Source organism: Leucoraja erinacea, chromosome 32, assembly GCF_028641065.1.
Source record: "Leucoraja erinacea ecotype New England chromosome 32, Leri_hhj_1, whole genome shotgun sequence".
Lineage (NCBI taxonomy): Eukaryota > Metazoa > Chordata > Chondrichthyes > Rajiformes > Rajidae > Leucoraja > Leucoraja erinaceus.
In genome coordinates this window covers 4,536,736-4,556,568 of record NC_073408.1, presented here as the reverse complement: position 1 = coordinate 4,556,568, position 19,833 = coordinate 4,536,736, and the positions used below count along the sequence as shown (strand labels likewise).

The 19,833-nt window shown below is 39.7% G+C and overlaps 2 protein-coding genes across 3 annotated transcripts in view; both read left to right on the top strand.

The window, feature by feature from the left end:
- The window catches only part of sik3 (SIK family kinase 3), a 166,177-nt gene that overhangs the window by 44,433 nt on the left and 101,911 nt on the right, over positions 1 to 19,833 (top strand). The window lies entirely within an intron of this gene.
- LOC129712294 (apolipoprotein A-I-like) overlaps positions 16,043 to 19,833 on the top strand; it is a 161,017-nt gene continuing 157,226 nt past the window's right edge. Inside the window, exon 1 of the mRNA XM_055660596.1 lies at positions 16,043 to 16,053. The gene's annotated coding sequence lies outside the window, so the exon portion shown is untranslated. The remainder of the gene's footprint in view (positions 16,054 to 19,833) is intronic.

Sequence of the window (19,833 nt, the reverse complement as noted above, 5' to 3'; positions counted from 1 at the left end):
TCGGGGCTCTCGTGGACATTTTTCACCATGTTGAAAAATCTTCACGAGTCTTCCGAGCTTACCTGCCGTTGGCGAGTCTTCTCGAGTACATGCCGTTAGCATTACAAGCCGCTAATAGACGTCCCCGAGCTCCGACGTACCCGATACGTTCATTCTCCGTGCTTACCACAAGTTTGATTTTTTTTTAAACTCGGGAGAGCTCTTGGAATGAACTCGTACCGTGCGACAGGGCTATTAGCCTGTCAGATCTTTGGTCACATCTATGTGCAAATACCAGTTTTGGGTTTGTAGGTCACACACGGGCAGCACGGTGGCGCAGCAAATTTCTTACAATGAATGCAACGCGAGAGACCCGGATTCGATCCCGACTACGGGCGCTGTCTGTACGGAGTTTGTGCATTCTCCGTGTGACTTGTGTGGGTTTTCTCCGAGATCTTCGGTTTCCTCCAACACTCCAAAGACGTACAGGTTTGTAGGTTAATTGGCTTGGTAAATGTAAAATTTGTCCCTTGTGTGTAGGATATTGTTAATGTTCGGGGATCGCTGGTTGGCAGGGACTCGGTGGGCAGAATAACCCGTTTCCACGCTGTATCTCTAAAACTAAAACAACGAAATAAAGTAATCAATTTATATACCACCATTTACCTAATTATGGGGCGTAAGAAATTTGGGATTAACATACCTCATTTTATTCAAAGATAAATAATCTAAACTCCAGCAACTCAGTGAGTCGGAGACAATCAGACAGAATAGGATTGTGAGACAGTGGGGAAAAATGAAGAAATTCGACCATGAAGTGGTTTTAAATCAAGGATGATTATTTGTTAAATTGTTAATATAATAATAGCTTCAGTTTTTATTATTATAATGGTTGGATTTTTAAAACCAATATAACTGTGGCTTTGTTCATTATGATTGGTGGACTTGCTGTTGGTCATCAAGTAATTCAGATGAATTGTTGATAAAGAAAAATAGTGCTTGTCATATTTTGTACGTTATGTAAGTGGTACATTTACATTGATCAGAAGTCTAGATTTTTCTTTGGATGATAAAAAAACATGATTTATTTCTGAACATGAACACCTCGGGTAGTGGTTGCTTGGCAATTTTCATAGTGCAAGACTAACCTTTTATTTGCATTTTTCCTCTCAAGTCTCAGACATGTTAAGTTGATCTGCAATTAATTTGCTCCTGAGGCTCACTGCAGCACCCGTTTATTTTGCTGATGCAATTTGCTTTATAAAAATAATTGCAAACAGAAATGCCATTACATATTAATAAAAGGAAACTACTCCATGCACCTTATTTGTATTCCAGATGATAAACAGAAAGTGACATAAAAGGTTTATGCTATACAATGTTATGTTGCAAAATGCACACAACCTGCTGTTTCAAAGCCTAGAAGCATCTCATTTTGGGGTTAATTTTGAAAAGGTCCTCATTAGTTTTGAATACTTCTGCTAACTTCATATTTACTGGGATTCCCCATGAATGTAGTTATTTCCAGAATAATCGTTATGCATTTCAGCTAAACAGTGGAAATTATGAAACATCATAAATAACATCACATACAAAGAAGTGATGAACTCATCTAAATGATATTACTAATGGCACCATGTAACTGAATCGTACAAACCTGGAAGTCTTCAGTTCATTTCCTGGTTTGTACTCTGTTAACTGACCTCATTTGCTGACCTTGTATTAGAGTCAGGGAATTAGAAATAGAAAATATGTCAATGCTTTTACAGTTGTTAGGTACCAGTAGGTATACTGGTACTTGTTGGAATTTGTGCAAAAGTGGATATCTGTTTAGGCTGTGATTTGGTTACAACTGCCAATTTATCTCATTACCTTGCAAACTAAGGTAGATAATGGTAACTGATAGTAATGGTAATGACATTGATAATGATAACTGATGGAGTGTCTTGTTCTCTTGATCCAGCACTCCTCAGTAGCAACAATCTTTCCCTCCCCACCCCCCCTCTTCCCGCAGCCATCAAAACAAAAAAAAAGGCGTTGACTAAATGCATTTTGAACAACATAAACTACATTAAAAAGGTAAAAATATATGCCTTTCTCTGTAGTGTAAATCAGTACAATTCTAGATTGTACATGATTTATGACGTATTCATGTACATGATATGCTGCTCGCCATAATGGGCTTTGGGAAGGGAATTGGATCCAACTGCTCTACACAGACGTAAGCAGCGCAATCCAAATCAATGGATGGGAAACGGATACCTTCCCCATCAAGTCTGGAGTAAGGAAGAGTTGCCCAGTATAACCTATCTTTTTCAGTGCGCTGTATAAAACTCTTGCCGAATCCATCAGGAAGGATATGGACAAAAGAAGGATGATGATGCAGGCAGTGGGGACACTCAGATCAAAACTTTCCTGCAATGGATTACAGCTTGGATGTAGAGGTTGGTGAGGGTTGTTAGGACATGCTGAACTTCCAAAACCATCTAAATCATGACGTTGATGTGCTTTCATGACCATTGCTTCAATGTGGCTGGTCCAGGACAGATTACAGTTAATATTTAGAACTTGAAATTTGAAGAACAAGGAGCGGCTGAGACGTGTAACAATATTCTGCTAGAGTAGACAGGCAAGTAGACAGGCTCTCTCTCGATAACTGGCAAGCACCTGGTCATCTGGTGCAAGGTGGTCTTGGTGTTGTTCTATTTGGTGCAGACATGACCCATAACCCACTCTACCACCCTGGCTGTCACCCAAGCCATTTTCTCTTTTGTCTGAAGATCCAAGATGGAATGTGTACAACGGGTCGCGATGCTCAAGTCCCCCCACAATGGAAGAGAAAATCCTACCCAGCATTACCCTTGCCGAGATGGCCATCTTTGTGTGTGGCTGCATCAAGCTGCATGTAGAATCAGTGTGCAGGCACCAAGTGTCACTACAGAGTTTCTACCCATTCCTGTTGTTGGGAAGGATGGGTCTGATATATAGAATGGATAACATGGATTGTAAAGAAAGCCATGCACTTTTTTGTATTTCTTAATATACTTTTGTGAATTAAGATTATTTTTGAAAGTACAAATAGTGATGCTGTTCCAGAGTAGAGTAAACGTTGAAATCTCCTTGTGTATCCATCTATCCCCCTTTTTTTCTTCTCCTCTTTCAGATTCAAAATGAGAAACTTTAAAAAATCTTCTAAAATTAAGTTATGAATTTTATTTTAACTTCCGTTTTACTATTCAGAATTTGAGTATCGTTAGCTACATCCTCCTACTTAGATGATAGGATTTACAGTAGAAAACTATTTTGAAGAAATTATGATGAATGCATTATTTTGTGAATGTTAAATTTGAATAAATATATCTTGGTAGGTCAATTTTTTCATATGCCATTGGTCGTTGATTCAAAATACCTTTAATTGGTATTTTGACGTTGGCCATGCATTAGAAAGGTCAAATGCGGCAATCATTAATGTATTTTTATACAGATACTAATTATTACGAAGTGTGACGCCCTCTTAGGTGTGATGTTATCATGTACCTGAACTATAATATCTTAAAAATTCTGATATATATTGCTTTGAAGTATTCACTTGGGTTCTTTGAAGACCATGAGTGCACCTGTAATAGCGATTTTAAATATTGCCAGTGGTAGTTTCATTTTGCCAGTAAGTGATTTTTGAGTATTGTTTTACTATTCATTAACTCATTTTGAACTGTTTAGTGTTAGCAGTTGCATAGTACAAAAGTAGACATTCACATAGTCGCTATTTAAAATAAAGATGGCATATACCAGTTGACAAAGTAAATTTGACAGATAAAGGAAGCATAAGTGATGTTTTTGTAGTCTTTGATCGAAAGTGACTGTGAAGAAGAATCAGGCTCAATATTGACATTGTCTGTGATCAGAATGTCTACCTCGTCCCACAGATAAAAATGGGCGTACTTTTTCCCAGAGCCACTGCAGGAAAGATTTGATTTAAAAATTAGAAATGAATCCTAAAGCTACAGGAGGAGATTTGAATATCAGGAGATGGTGAAATTAGCACTACACATCGGTATAAACAAGCATATCAACAGTTATGTGTGAACCATTTTTTGACATTTTATACATCACATGTGTTGATAAACCGGGCAAGACAAATTGCCATGTTATTAGATAGGATTTGGAAGAACTTATATAAGAAAACTTCATAACAGAGAGGATTATAATGTGTTTTGGCACAACATAAAAAAGAACACATCATCCTTTTAATATGATCCTCCAAGGAAACACTGTCTCCTTTATCTCGTAGGGCCTTGGCTGTTAGCTTTGCAATAATTTTCCTTCTTTCTAGTGCAAGTAACATTTAGCTCTCATGGATAATGATTTAACCGTACCTTGAGATTAATAATTGCATGTAGCCTGTCTTCTTTGAAGCATTGTTTGTGCATGGCAGATTATGTAATCTTGACAAATGTGAGGCTCAATTCATTTCAAGTTTGAGGGAAAGGCTTGCTTTTTCATATTAAGTTGAACTTGTATAAACATGTTTGGTTTAACTCTGGAAAGTCAATCTACATCTCGTATAAGTTTGTCGCCTTCATTTTGTGATCGATTATATTTATCTTTATTGTATCATGAAGTTTAGAGAAACTTATCTATGAACGCGTAGCTTAATTCAAAAATCATAAAATTGCTATGAGCATTTATTTCTCAACTTGACTTCCTGACCCATTGACTACAATCAGTAAGAAAAGGCAGCAATACTTCTCCATGATAATTCACAACACTGGTGCCCACGAGGCTGTGCTTAGACCCTTGCTAAGCTCCTTGCTATACTTGACTGTGTGGCCAAATTATGCTCCAACTTATTAACAAGTTTGCAGATGACTCCTCCATACTGATCTCAAACAATGATGAGACGGTACAGGAAGAATATAGAGAGCATTGGAGCGTAAATGTCAAGGCAACAACGCTTCCCTCTTGTCAATGAAACTAAAGAGCTGGCCGTTGAATTCAGGAAATGGAGTGGAGTACACACCCCAGCCTGTATCAATGGTGTTGAAGTTCCTGGGTGTGAATATCACACCCAGGAATACAGCCAAGAAAGCACACCAATGCTTCTACTTCCTCAGAAGACTCAGGAAATGTAGCATGTGTCCAATTATTCTTAACAATTTCAACAGATACACTGCAGAAAGCATTCTATTGGGCTGCAACACAGCTTAGTATGGCAATTGCTCTGCCCATGACTGCAAGAAATCACAGAGAGGTACGCACCACAGTCCATCATGCAAACCAGCTCAATTGACACCATCTATGCTTTGCTCTTCCTCTGAATTGCGGACAACAAAACCAAGGACGGTTTGCTCACTGATGTGAACAATTCATTTTATACATGTGCAGTTATACATGGACCTGAAATAAATACTGAAGTGGATATAACATCTATATTCACCATCTACATTGTAATTCTGCACTACATGTTGCATGGTTGGCTTACAGCTTCATCTAATTTTAAATCACTGTGAAGCCATTCTGTTCCTTAGCCATTTACTCACATCTCCTTCCTTCCCCTCCCCCTCTTCTGGCCCTTTCAATCCCCTCAGTTATATGTTCATGAACTCGTGGAGTAATTTTACAGGAATTCTATGTGAATGTGACAGGATTAACAAATGGCCTTTTCTTCAGCTTATCATGCTGTTTTAGTTGATATTATTTGCCATACTTCATCCATTTTAAATGTTTCAATGCAATAGAAATAAATAATCATTCCACAACAATCCAAACATGGCAATTGGCTGAATGGTATTAACACCAGGTTGCTCAAAACATTCTACTACTCAAGCTAAAGGTTACATTGCAGAATTTTGCCTTCTCTCCTGTCTCCAGGCAACCTGGTCTTCCTTGGCAAGTAAAAATCCTGCAGATGTCTTGTTTGGTCGGTCAGACTTTTTACTGCCACTTGAACATTTGCCTAAATATTCTTCATTTGTAAATCTGGACTTTCTCTAATATCTTCCTATGCATGTAAATATTAACATCACAGGAGTACCTTTATTATAAACCATCATCGACTGAACTGTTTTCACCGAGCTATGAAGCTGGTTAGCCTTGTCTTGCAAATTTTTTGTGTGGGTGGCCTATTTCTGTTAAGCAACATAAATTAATGTGTTTTAATGTGTTTTAGCAGACTGTGTTACATAAGCAAGTGCATGATGGTAGTAATTGCTGGTCTGAGTTAATAGAAACAGTGTTATAGACTGCTAAAAGCTCTGCAAATGGGCCGACCCTAAGATGCTGTTTTCCATTGTACAGGTAATCCCTGCATTAGCAGCAGTTTGGGTAATAGTGAGGTGTCCTTGAGTAATTCACAAATCATATATCAAAGAAATCTGAGATACAAAATAATACAATTTTGTTTTCAACTCACAATTTTTTGTGTATGCACAGATGATATGGACAATCGACAAAAGGGACTTTTCTAAGAATGCAATCCCCCCGTGAAATGCGGGGATGCCCGTGTTAATTAGAAATTAGGTGTTTGTGTTGAGATTAATGTAAATCATATATGTGTATAGTACGTTGAAAGTTATGGGGATGCTAATTACAGCTTGTCAATGTGGACTTTTGTTGGATGAAAAACAGTAATTTTGCAGTTGATATAATTTATAACTACAAAGTTGTACGCAAGTTGTTGCCTGTATTTTGTTTACTTAGGCAGTATTTCAAAAACTACCAGAAAGTAAAACTAAGGCATATGGCTCATATAAATTAGCATAATTTTCATCATTTTTCCTAAACGCATGGATCTGTCTACTGAGACATAGTAACTGAATTAATTTATAGTCATAAAATCGCAGAATGATCACAGTATGGAAGGAGACTATTCACCCCTTTAGTTTGATTCCTTGCCCTTCTCCTCATATTTAATTTTTTTTAATTGAGATACTGAACAAGCTCACTTATAAACGCTGCAATTGAATCATCTGCTGCATCTGTACCAAGTATAGTGGTGAAGGTAACGGTGCAGACTCTGTGCCGTGGTAATTTTAGGGCATAGACAATTGTTGGTTAAAATGCACCAAGTAGTACAGGTCCAGAGAGGAAGGAATTTCTTACACATTTGATATTCAATGATACAATTTATTTGTTGTCGTTTGAACCTGATTGAGGTTCAAACGAAAATTGGTTTCAAGGTACCATACATGTAATGGGAATGGACTTGGCATTCTGTGCGTTCACTTAATGTGAGCCTATACAATTTTAATAATAATGCAAGTTGTGAAATTACAAGTACTATCCCTTGGTGCTGTGGGACCTGTTCAAGTGGCAGTACTGTACTACAACATTCTACATTTTGCTGGGAGTTGTTGCATGGACACCGAGTCGGTGTAATGGTGAGGACCAGCCCCAAACGAGTCTTTGTCTACATCATTGGAAACACCTGCTTGATCATTGAAAAATGTATGGTTGCCTTCCGTTTTGCATCCTATGAGATCGAATAAGGCCAATTGGCCCATTGGGTCCGTACTGGTGCCCAGAAGAGCAATCCCAACTATCCTACACACTCTAGAGACAAATTACATGTTTACCAAGACAATTAACCTATAAACCCTGTACATCTTTGGAGTGTGGGAGGAAACCGGAACACTTGGAGAAAACCCACGCAGGTCATGGGGAGAACGTACAAACTTCATCCAGACAGAACCCGTAGTCGGTATCGAACCCGGATCCCTGTCACTGTAAGGCAGCAACTCTACCGCTGCGCCACCATGCCGCACTGAAGACGTGATTTGGAACTAGCTGCACTGGTAGTTAAACTTTTATAATGATTATAGCAAAGGCATCTACTGGCATCTGTGGAACATGGCAAACATCCGTTGTTCGTAAAATGTAGGACAAATCTAATCCAGCTATTGTCTGCCCAATCACTCTTCTCTAATGTTAGTGGATGGACAGTGCTATCACATGGCACATTCATCAGTGACTGACAAACTGATGCCCAATTTTGTTTTCTTTATGATATTCAGCTCCAGACCTCTTCAGCTCCTTGGCCAAACTTGGACCATACACATTAATTCTAAACATGAATGAGAATGACATCAAGACAGCATTTAATTGAATGTGGTATTTAGGAAACCTGCTAAAAGTGAAGTTAATGTGTATCAAGGACAAAATACTCTATTCATTAGAATCCTATCCTCCAGCAAGGAAAATGGTTATGTTGTTGGGGATAGTCAAGCCAGGATGTAACTGCAGGATTTTCTCGGGGTAGTGATGTAGGCGCAGTCACATACAGCTGCTTCCTTGCATCATGTCAAAAGCGAGGATGTTTGACAGTGATTGCAGTGTTCATGCCTATTAGTATTTCCTCTGTTAATGAAGCAATCCATATTTGCATGCAGCAAGATCTGCATCAAAATAGGCATCAGGCTGACCGATGATGGGTAACATTAGCACCACAAAAGTTCCTGTTAGTAACTATTTCTAACAAAAGAAGAATTGACCATCTATCCTTGCAATTCAGTAGTATCAATGTTGCTAAGTCTTACACTCAACAATCTGCAATCACCAATGACATATCTTAACCAGGGATAGGATGGTGGCATGAAAGAAGGGTGCTTTAAAAATCATAAAAATCTTATGCAGCCTTAATCTCCGTATAGCAGAGAGAAATCAATTTTTTGCAAAATAGCCTTGAGAGTGAATTCAGAATAGTTTCTTAAACCAAATATCATGGAACCAACCAAGGAATGGGTTATTTTAGATCTGTTTGTGTGTAATGAGACAGGATTAATTGATCATCTCATAGCAAAAGATCTCTGGGAAAGAATGGTCTTAACCTGATAGAATGTCATATTCACTTTGAGAGTGAGAAACTTGGGCCTAAAAATTGTATTTTAAATATAAACGTGTTTGGAAAGGTTTGAAAGCAGAGTTGGCTGAGGTTGAGTAGGAAAATGGATTTAAAGGCAAGATAATAAATAAGAAGGGACAGGCATTTAAGGAGATATGTCATTATTAACACCAAAGATATATGCCAGTGAGAAATAAAGAATTTTAGAAGAATGATCTCGCTAAGGAATTAAAAATGGCATTGTTGAAAGAAAAGGCATATAATCTCGCAAAATATAGTAAAACGCTAGGATATGGAAATTTTAAGAATTAATAAAAGACGACTAAATAAAGTAGAGGAGAAAATAATTGAGTAAGCTAGCAATAAATATGGAAACGCTAAGGTGTATGTTGGTTCATTAGAGGAATAGACAAGGGAATTAATAATGAGAAATAATGAAATGGCAGAGACTGAATAATTAGAGGCTAAAAGCGTGCTAATCAAGTGGGAGAAAAGGGAGATACTTAAAGCTATCATAATCTACAGGGAAATAATAAATAAACAAATGGGACTAAAGTCAGATTGTCATTGAGTGCATTGGTTGCAAACTTCCAAAATTCTTGGTCCCAGTGGATTGGAATACCATAAATGTAACATCGCTATTCAAGAATGGAAGGAGCAGAAAGCAACTTATAGACCAGTTAGCCTGAAGTCTATCTATCTTTAGAGTAATGCTGCATTACAAATAATAACAGGACATTTTGGAAATCATAACAGTCAAGCATAGTCAACATGATGCTATTGAAGGAAAATAATGTTTGAGGATATTGTTTAATTTGTGAGAGACAGTAAAATAAGCTGAACAGGGAAAATGTAGTATTTTTGTACATGAAGTCTGACGTAGCCTGCTGATGTTGCAAGTATTTAAAAAAAGGTATGGAATATAAAAGTTGTGAAGTCTTGCGGCAGACATACATGGCATGGATGAGATTATATCTGGAATACAGCATGGATACTACATGGAGATTTAAGGAAGGATATAATTGGACTGGAAGTAGTTTGAAAGAGGTTAACTAGTTAGATTCCTGGGATGTAGATGACAAACAAGCAAAAGTTGAATAGGCAGTGACTAGTGGGGTACCGCAATGCTCGGTGCTGGGGCCACAGATATTTACAATATATATTAATGATTTGGATGAAGGGATTACAAGTAACATTAGCAAATTTGCAGATGACACAAAGCTGGGTGGCAGTGTGAACTGTGAGGAGGATGCTATGAGAATGCAGGGTGACTTGGACAGGTTGGGTGAGTGGGCAGGTGTAATGGCAGATGCAGTTTAATGTGGATAACTGTGAGGTTACCCACTTTGGTAGCAAAAATAGGAAGGAAGATTATTATTCTAAATGGTGTCAAGTTGGGAAAAGGGGAAGTACAACGAGATCTGGGGGGTCCTTGTTCATCAGTCAATGAAAGTAAGCATGCAGGTACAGCAGGCAGTGAAGAAAGCTAATGGCATGTTGGCCTTCATAACAAGAGGAGTTGAGGTCCTTCTGCAGTTGTACAAGGCCCTAGTGAGACCACACCTTGTGTGCAGTTTTGGTCTCCAAATTTGAGGAATGACATTCTTGCTATTGAAGGACTGAAACGTAGGTTCACAAGGTTAATTCCCGGGATGGCGGGACTGTCATATGCTGAGAGAATGGAGCGGCTGGGCTTGGATACTCCTGATGTTGGGGTCCAATACCAGGGGCCACAGTTTAAGAATACGAGGTAAGCCATTTAGAACGGAGATGAGGAAACAATTTTTTGCACAAAGAGTTGTGAGTCTGTGGAATTCTCTGCCTCAGAGGGCGATGGAGGCCGGTTCTCTGGATACTTTCAAGAGAGAGCTAGATAGGATTCTTGAAGATAGCGGAGTCAGGGAGATATGAGGAGAACGCAGGAACGGGGCACTGATTGTAGATGATCAGCCGTGATGACATTGAATAACGATGCTGGCTTGAAGGGCCGAATGGTCTACTCCTACACCTATTGTCTATTTAAAAAAAAAAATCAAAGTACTATATTTCTTAACTGAAGGCCAGCGCAGGGATGATAAGTGATTGAAAGTTAGCGAGTCATATAGCTCGGAAACAAGCCCTTTGGCACAACCCATCCATGTCGACCAAAATGCCCCACCTAAACTAGTCCCGTTTGGCCCATATCCCTCTAAACCTTTCCTATTTAGCTGTCCAAATGTCTTTCAAATGTTATGGGGAATTTTGGGTTGGCAAGTTTGTGAGCAGCTTCCTAAGAATCCGTTGAAGAAGGTGGGTGACATAAACATGGATGAAGCTTTTAGCATTAAATAAACTGAAGCAAGTGATGCTATGAGATGGAAATAGGTGACCAGTGTTGCCGTTAATATGTAGTCTGAAGGTCGGCTCATCTGTGGTTTAACTCTGAGATCTAGGCTGTAAACAGTCTTGTTCATTTTCAAGTAATTGGGAACAGAGGGAAAATTCTAGCGAGCAGAGTTTTGTGACTCTTAACATGAATGCCTTAATCTTCCCAATATTTTATTAGAATAATATCTGCTTACCCAGTACTGTATATCAAAGAAGAAATTCTGCTTATCCAGTATGGTATATTGGAGATAAATTTACAGTGAAGCTGGTGGCTTGAAGTAAGGTGATGGTGAGGAAGTATGTTATTGAGAAGTCAGCAGAGCAATTATTTATGCTTTAATTTAAACAAAATGCCAGTCATTAATGCCTTAAAAAATATTACATTTATAAAGATTTGCAATACTGCATTTTCGCATATGTATTGTATTTAAAGAAAATCAAATGAAATGGTAAACTACTTCCCCAAGAAATCAGGTTTTTGCCACAATTGGTTTATAAGTTGTGTGGCTGTTGGTGTGTCGCAAAGCATTTTAGCAGCTAAGTTTTTTTACCAAAGCAGAATTTAGCAATGCCTCTATGATGTATATTGTGCTCACTTCAGTGCTAATTTGATGCCTGCTCATATGTGCATACTGTTGATTGAAGAAGGGTGTATGATGACATGTATTTATATTTCAGTATGTGTGCAGTCATAATCAGTGAAACTAATCGGATCTTGACTTGATATGAAGGTTGCTTATTTATGATAGCTGCGCTGCCTCTGAAAATACATAATTTTGGATATGGTAGAGCAAGAAAGAGAAAGGTTGCATTAGACCTATTTGACAGAACAAAATATTGGGTCCAGCTTGGATTCGTACTACAACCTACTTTAATGTACGTATAAAGAATGTAATTGTATCTTAATTTTTATTGCTAGTTGTTAGTGTTGAGCATTTGGACTCTAGGACATTGGGTCTAGTGTGGATTTGTACTAGAATTTAGTTTCATATATGTGTAAAGAATGTAATTATAACTTAATTTGAATTGTTAGTTGTTAGTGTTTTTCACAGCAATAAAAACGTACGGTCATCTGTTTGCAAATGTGGTATGTGTGGATTAGTTTCTTAATGAATGCTTTGCAAAAGAGGAAGGCAATGCTGCTCTGTTGTTGAGGTAAAAATGTGTGAAATATTGCATGGGATAAACCTAGAAAGAGGAAGCATTAATTGCTTTAGCAATTTTGAAAATTGATAAATATCTAGACAAAATGAATATATTCTAGGTCAGGAGTCGGCAACCTACGGTCCCCGGGACGAATGCGGCCCGTGACCCGAAATCAACTGGCTCGCAGGCGTGTTTTTTTTCTCTCTCCGTAGTCATCCTGCCCGCAGACTTCCTTCATCTCTGGTACCTCCCGGGCCCAAGGCGCCCAGGTGCGGTGACGCAAGGAAGCCTGCACTGACGACCGCAATTGCAGAGCCACAGAGCGCCCGAGTGGGGCCGAGCGCTGAGCCCTGGCTGTACCGCATCCTGCGCAAAGCCGCCAGCACGGCCGCCGCACCTTCTGTGTCTGGACTTCACTGTCGTGATCAGGGTTGTCAATAGGCCGGGGACGAGTGAGTGCGAGTATTTGAGCCACCGCCTTCAGGACAGAGCCAAGGCAATGGTCCATAGGTGCGCCATGTTGGTGAGAACCCGTAACTAGGGGCCAGTGGTGTCCTCGAAGGGGTGGGATCCATGTGAACACGTGGTTTGATGCTTGCCATCCGGGACGGGATGGGGGCAGGATCTATGTGAACACGTGGTAGATGTGGCCCGCCATCCGCTCCTGGCCCCTATGCAGAACAAGGTTGCCGACCCCTGTTCTAGGCTAATGAAGGAAAGATGGAAATTATGGAAGGTGTGACTACATTCCTTTATTCTTCAGTTGGAGGTCCACTAACATCATACCTTTTCTTTAAAAGGGGGGAAGAGATAAACCAAGTTATTACCAGCTAGAATGGATAGGGGTGTGTCTAACTAAAAGAAACAAGAGAATCGATATGAATGGATTATTTTTGGATTGGTGGTAAGTAATGAGTGGGGGTGCCACAGAGATCAGTCCTGTGGCCATAACTATTTATAATCCACATTGATGACATGGATGAAGATATCAAGTGTGCTGGTGCCATATTTACTGCTGAAAGAAAAATAAGTGAGTTAGTAAGTTGTAAGGAGGATACAAAGAACTTGCTGAGGGAGTAAGAAGTTGACAGATAGAATTTCTTGTTGGAAAATTGTGACGTTATATATTTTGGAAATGAGAATGAGGAGACGGATTAGGATTGGACTTTTTGGAGGATAGAATTGGAGGGTAGCTAATGTAATCCCACTTTTTAAAAAGGGAGGGAGAGAGAAAACGGGGAATTACAGATCAGTTAGTCTAACATCGGTAGTTGGGAAACTGCTAGAGGCAGTTATTAAAGATGGGATGGCAGCACATTTGGAAAGTGGTGAAATAATCAGCATGGATTTATGAAAGGCAAATCATGTCTGACGAATCTTATAGAATTTTTCGAGGAGGTAACTAGTAGAGTGGATAAGGGAGAACCAGTGGATGTGTTATATCTGGACTTTCAGAAAGCTTTCGACAAGGTCCCACATAAGAGATTAGTATACAAACTTAAAGTACACGATATTGGGGGTTCAGTATTGATGTGGATAGAGAACTGGCTGGCAGACAGGAAGCAAAGAGTAGGAGTTCACGGGTCCTTTTCAGAATGGCAGGCAGTGACTAGTGGGGTACCGCAAGGCTCAGTGCTGGGACCCCAGCTATTTACAATATATATTAATGATCTGGATGAGGGAATTGAAGGCAACATCTCCAAGTTTGCGGATGACACTAAGCTGGGGGGCAGTGTTAGCTGTGAGGAGGATGCTAGGAGACTGCAAGGTGACTTGGATAGGCTGGGTGAGTGGGCAAATGTTTGGCATATGCTGTATAATGTGGATATGTGAGGTTATCCACTTTGGTGGCAAAAACAGGAAAGTAGACTATTACCTGAATGGTGGCCGATTAGGAAAAGGGGAGATGCAACGAGACCTGGGTGTCATGGTACACCTGTCATTGAAAGTAAGCATGCAGGTGCAGCAGGCAGTGAAGAAAGCGAATGGTATGTTAGCATTCATAGCAAAAGGATTTGAGTATAGGAGCAGGGAGGTTCTACTGCAGTTGTACAGGGTCTTGGTGAGACCACACCTGAAGTATTGCGTACAGTTTTGGTCTCCTAATCTGAGGAAGGACATTCTTGCCATAGAGGGAGTACAGAGAGGGTTCACCAGACTGATTCCTGGGATGTCAGGACTTTCATATGAAGAAAGAGTGGATACTCGGCTTGTACTCACTAGAATTTAGAAGATTAAGGGGGGATCTTATAGAGACTTACAAAATTCTTAAGGGGTTGGACAGGCTAGATTCAGGAAGATTGTTCCCGATGTTGGGGAAGTCCAGAATAAGGGGTCACAGTTTATGGATAAAGGGGAAATCTTTTAGGACTGAGATGAGATAAACAATTTTTACACAGAGAGTGGTGAATCTCTGGAATTCTCTGCCACAGAATGTAGTTGAGGTCAGTTTGGCTATATTTAAGAGGGAGTTAGATGTGGCCCTTGTGGCTAAAGGGATCAGGGGGTATGGAGAGAAAGCTGGTACAGGATACTGAGTTGGATAATCAGCCATGATCATATAGAATGGCGGTGCAGGCTCGAAGGGCCGAATGGTCTACTCCTGCACCTATTTTCTATGTTTCTATTATTTACATGGAATGACACCACAAAGTGTTGTAGTTCAAAGGGACCTGAAAATTTAAGTGTATGAAATGTAAAATATTGCCACGCAGGTATAGCAAGCTCCCCACCTACACCTTACCTTGTCCAGTTCCCCTGCAACTGCAGGAGGTTCAACACTTATCTCTACACCTCCTCCCTCGCACCCATTTAAGGACTAGAACGGCCCTTCCATGCAAGTTGGTTTTAAAGGTGCTATCTTCACCCTGTCTGTTGCATTAGGTGCTCTTGATGGGGCCTCATCTATGTTGGATAGATCAGTGTGGACACTGGGTGACCTCTTCGACCAACACTTGGACTTTATACCCCAGGCCCAGTTGGAACTTCCAGTTGCAAGCCACTTCAATTCCTCTTCCCTTTCCCATACTGACCCGTCTGTCCTAGCCATTGCCAGACAGAAGTCACATGCAACCTTGAAGAACAGCACCTCATATTTCGCTATCCAAGCGAACTACGTTGTATAGCCTGCACCCCAATGGAACGAACAACCCAATGAACAGTGAATTCTCCAATTTTAGGTAAAACTTCCTCCTCTCCCTTCTGATCTTCCTACATCCACACGTATACCTTTCTTTCCATTCCCTCTACCCCTGTCACTTAGCTTCTTTCCCTCTCCTCATTACCCTTCCCCCACAGGCTGCACATAAACACAGCATCCCTCCCAAATGATTTTGCATTTCACTCCTCACCATCCGTTCTTATTAGATTCCACTCATCTGCAGCCCTACGTTTTCTCCACCTCCTTCTTCTTCTTTCGTGTGGCGTGCACAGCCTAAAGTCGTTGGACAACTTGTTCTATTTGATCTTCCGTTTGTGCACGTCGAGTTGATTGCATTAGTCGAAACACGGCGGACCACGTGATGGTTGCAATCTTCCACCCCACTTATCACCTCTGGTCTTTATGATAATGTCCACTCTTTTCTCATCTGTCTCATTTGTTAATTGACACCCCCCCCTTAATCTGGATCCACATATCATTTGCCAGCTAATCCAGCCCCCATCCCCTCACCTCTTTTTACCAGCTGTTTCACCCCTACTCCAAAAGAAGGGTCTTGACTCAAAACATAGTTTGCGCATTTTCTCCATAGATGTTGCCTAACCCGCTGAGTTCCTCCAGCTGTTTGTTTTTCCTTGAGACTAATGGAATGTTGACCTTTCAATTAGTAAAGAATGCAAAAGAAGAGAGGTTTTGATGCACGTTATGGTGTACCATGGTGACACACCAAGTAGAATTGCAGTGCTACAGGTTTGGGTTAAATCCTGAGCTCAAGTGCTGTCTGTGCAAAGTTTGCATGTTCTCCCTGTAACTGCATGGATTTCTTCCCACATTCTAAAAATGTTGGGCTTGGGTAGCAATTGTAAATCATCCCTGGTGTGTAAGGGAAGTGGTAGAACCTGGTGGGAGTTGATGAAAATGTGAGCAGATGAAAATGGGATTAATGTAGTGCCAAAGGGTAGTTTATGCTCTGTGAGGACTTGGGTTAAAGCACTTTTTTTCAGTGATGTTCTTTATGATATACAGCACTGGAAAAGGTCTCAACACAATTCCATATGGAGCATAAACCACCTTGTCATTAATCCTAAATTAATTCCATTGTTGTTCTGCTCACATTCTCATCAACCTCATCAGATTCTACCACTTCTCCTACATGATTATAGCAATTCTTTCCGCGGTATTGGTGAGACCACACGTCGTGTTGTTATTGGTGTTGTTCCACGAGCATTGCCACTTTCATTTCACTGCACTTCTCGTATGTGTATGTGACAAATAAACTTGACTTGACTTGACTTGACTTGACATATAGTTTTGGCCTCTATATTTACAGGACCATGTGATTGGCATTGGAGGCAGTGCAGATAGATTTAGAAGGTTGGTTCTTGCAATGATGAAATGTTGAGTTGGTTCAAGAGAACAAGCTGCCAGAGAACATGGTGGAGGCAGAATGGGAAAGTGGTGTTGAGGCCAAGATTGGACCAGCTGTAATCTTATTGAATGGTGGAGCAGGATGCAGGGCCAACTGGCCTACTTCTGCTCCTGTTTCCTATGTTTATATGTTCTTGTGAAGGATTTACAAATTAGCAGATAATTTGTTTTGACGTTTGCCAGACATCAGAACACAGTTCTGCATTCCATGAGATTTTTTTAATCCTGACATGAATGGGTAAACAGGAATTTGATTTCATTTCTTATTTGAAAAAAGGGCAATAAATCGATTGTGCTCCTTTCTTATAGTCTCTAACATTCCCTTTTCATAGAATCATACAGCACAGAAATGTGTCCTGTGGCCCAACTCGCCTAGGCTGCTCTATACAGTATGTCCATCTAAGCAGGTCACACTTGCTTGTGTTTTACAAATGTTCCTCTGAACCTTTCCTATCTATGTACCTGTCCAAAATCTCTTCTAAATGTCTTTAGCATCAAGGGCCACATCTAACTCCCTCTTAAATATAGCCAAACTGACCTCAACTACATTCTGTGGCAGAGAATTCCAGAGATTCACCACTCTCTGTGTAAAAATTGTTTATCTCATCTCAGTCCTAAAAGATTTCCCCTTTATCCATAAACTGTGACCCCTTATTCTGGACTTCCCCAACATCGGGAACAATCCGGGTAATGTTCACAGATTTCTATTACATTTTTACCTCTCTCTGGTTCTTAACTCCCTAATACTGTGGAATAAAAATCTTTGTATGTTAATTATGTATCCTATCAGCTGGCTTTCTCTGGAATGGATGCGATCTAATCCTTCAGAGCAGTGTAGCATGCGGAATTTTACCAAAGCGCTTGCTAAAATTTACACGGACTGCATCTACGGCCCTACCCTCCTTGAACTTCTTGGTTACTTATTTAGAAAATTGAATCAAATTTGTGAGACATGTTCTCCCATTCACAGAGCCGTGCTGACTATCCCTAATCGACCCCATCTTTGCAAATGCATGTATATCTTATCCCTCAGAATCCCCTCCAGTGACATCCTACCACGGATGTTAGGTTTACTGGTATATAATCCCCAGATTTTTCTTGAATGCATTGATATCAACCAGGCCTCCTGCAATTTCTTCCGGTCGTTCCCATTGTGTACTTGGATATACTGGATAAAGCCCCAGATGATAAAACTCCTGATAAAGCTGAAGTATTGTTTTAATTGGAGTATATCTTAGCTAAAATAGTCAGCACCACCTACTGGATTCTGGAAAGAAATCCAGAGAAGAAAATAATGTATAAACCAAAGATTATAGAGTGGAGTATCTTTGGTATAAACTAGACTGTTAATTTGTAAAGGCTAGTTTCATCCAAGGACAAGCTGTGCAACTAATTCATGCATAATGGCAATTGCATAAGAGGATTCACTTCTGGATTAACTCTAAGACTTCTAATAATAGAATTTGTAGATGGGCATCATATTTCATTCATTTAATTACATTGAACTTTGTATGGTAATTAGGATCCTAAATGCATACAAATCATTGTGAAATCGTGGTCCTTTCTCTGTCTTGAACAGTAGAGCAAAAGTTCAGATCAATTTGCTAAATATGATTTTATTTTTATAGAAGCAGAATAATGATTTTTAAATTAGTTTTCTCTATTGACGTCACATCTTTTTGGATATGATTATTAAATTATATATTCTGACAGTTAAATGTAAATGGCTAATTTTGTTTTTGTTTGGATTATTTTGCTGCAGAGTCTTGTTTTTTGCTGGATAAGTTTTAACTTTTCAATTTCACCTGTAGCAATTTGAGCATCATTAGTACCAGAAGCTATCTAATGCTTAACTCTTGAATTGGGAGGGAGTGAATTGTTTTAAAAGACTGTCAAGAGCAGCTGTTGATACACACCCAGTCATAGAGTGATACAGCATGGAAACAGGCCCAACTTGCCCACTCTGGCCAACATGTCCCATGTATAATGATTTGATAATTCTTACGATACGAAGGAAATTCAGTGAACTGCAGAGGCTGCCATACAATAAAAGATGCAAAGAGCTGGAGTAACTCAGCGGATTAGGCAGTATCTCTGGAGAAAATGGTTAGGTTCTTCAGACTGATTGTGGTGTGGGCGGGGCGGGTGGGGGGGGGGAAGCTGGAAGAGAGGTGGGGCTGGCCAAAGCCAGGCGAGTGGTAGTGGATACAGGTGAGGGTTTTTTTTTGATGGTTCAATGTCCAGAGATGAAAAGACAAAATGTGTGAGATAATGGTCGAAGAAGTGAATTCTGAAGCCAGAGGAATAGGTGGAAAGGGAGGGGGAAGGGGAGAAATGAGTGAGTCCAGGTATAGCACATGGAAAAGAGGGTGAAGGAAGGAAAAATAGTGTTGATTGTAGGTTTGTATCTAAAATTGGAGAATTAATTGTTCGTGCCATTCGGTTGTAAGCTCCCCAAGTGGAATATGATGTTCTGTTCCTCCAGTTTGCGTGATAATACAAATTTTGGCTAAAACGACTTAATTTAACTTGTAACCTTGTCCCTTTCCTTTTTGCGTGACCCAGTTATGTATTTTTTAATGTTTTTATTCTTCGATCGGGCTATGATATAGTACAGAGAATGTAAGAAGTTATTGATCTTTCTCAAAATTTAATGTTCTTTCTGGGGTATGTTGGAAAAATTAATACAATAAAGTTACCACGTTGACCTTTATTGGAAAGAATCTTGATCCATTGGATTATGTAATATTATGAATATTTGTTACTTTTGAGACTTTTATAATCATAAGGACTGTCTTATGAGACTTTTTTGGCATGCAGTGATATTTATAGAAAGTTAGTGCCAGCCATTTGATAAACCAGATGCACTTTGTTTCTGTTCCTTGCAACTTGCATGTAAAGCCAAAGTAAATTTTAT